Raw genomic sequence first — 583 nt, 5'->3', positions numbered from 1 at the left:
CTAGGAAGTAGCTTGTACTTCAGGCTTTGCTCTGTGACTCACAACTAGTACTCAACTTGAGATGACTCACTTTTGTGAAAAGACAATAATAATACCATAATGCATAATCACATTAGCACAGCATTTTGGAATGGTGAAAAACACCACAAACACAAGACACTATGACCTTGGCTGGTCAGAATATGGTCATTGTAGCTACTGGCTTGAAACCTTCCTCCTAAACTTATAAATACATAAAGTTTCTGTCAAGAAAACTGCATCCATTTGAAATATTTCATTAACTTCCAAATACTATGGGATTTTTTTTAATCACTTGAGACCAGACATCAGTGGCTCATCCTAGGTACTCAGGAGACTGAGATCTTGAATACAGTTTAAAATCAGCCCTGGCAGGAAAGTCTGTGAGATTCTTACCTCCAATTAACCAGCAAAAAGACAGAAACTGGAGCTATTGTTCAAGTGGTAGAACACCAGCCTTAAGAGAAAAAAAACTAAGAGAGAGGGCCCAGGCCCTGAGTTGAAGCTCCAAGACTGGCTACCAATCCCTCCCTCCAAAAAAAAAAACCCACCAGTTGTGGGTTTG

Source organism: Perognathus longimembris, chromosome 17 (assembly GCF_023159225.1).
Source record: "Perognathus longimembris pacificus isolate PPM17 chromosome 17, ASM2315922v1, whole genome shotgun sequence".
In the NCBI taxonomy this organism is placed as follows: domain Eukaryota; kingdom Metazoa; phylum Chordata; class Mammalia; order Rodentia; family Heteromyidae; genus Perognathus; species Perognathus longimembris.
The sequence above is the reverse complement of the archived record's forward strand: the minus strand, read 5'-3'. Positions refer to the sequence as shown.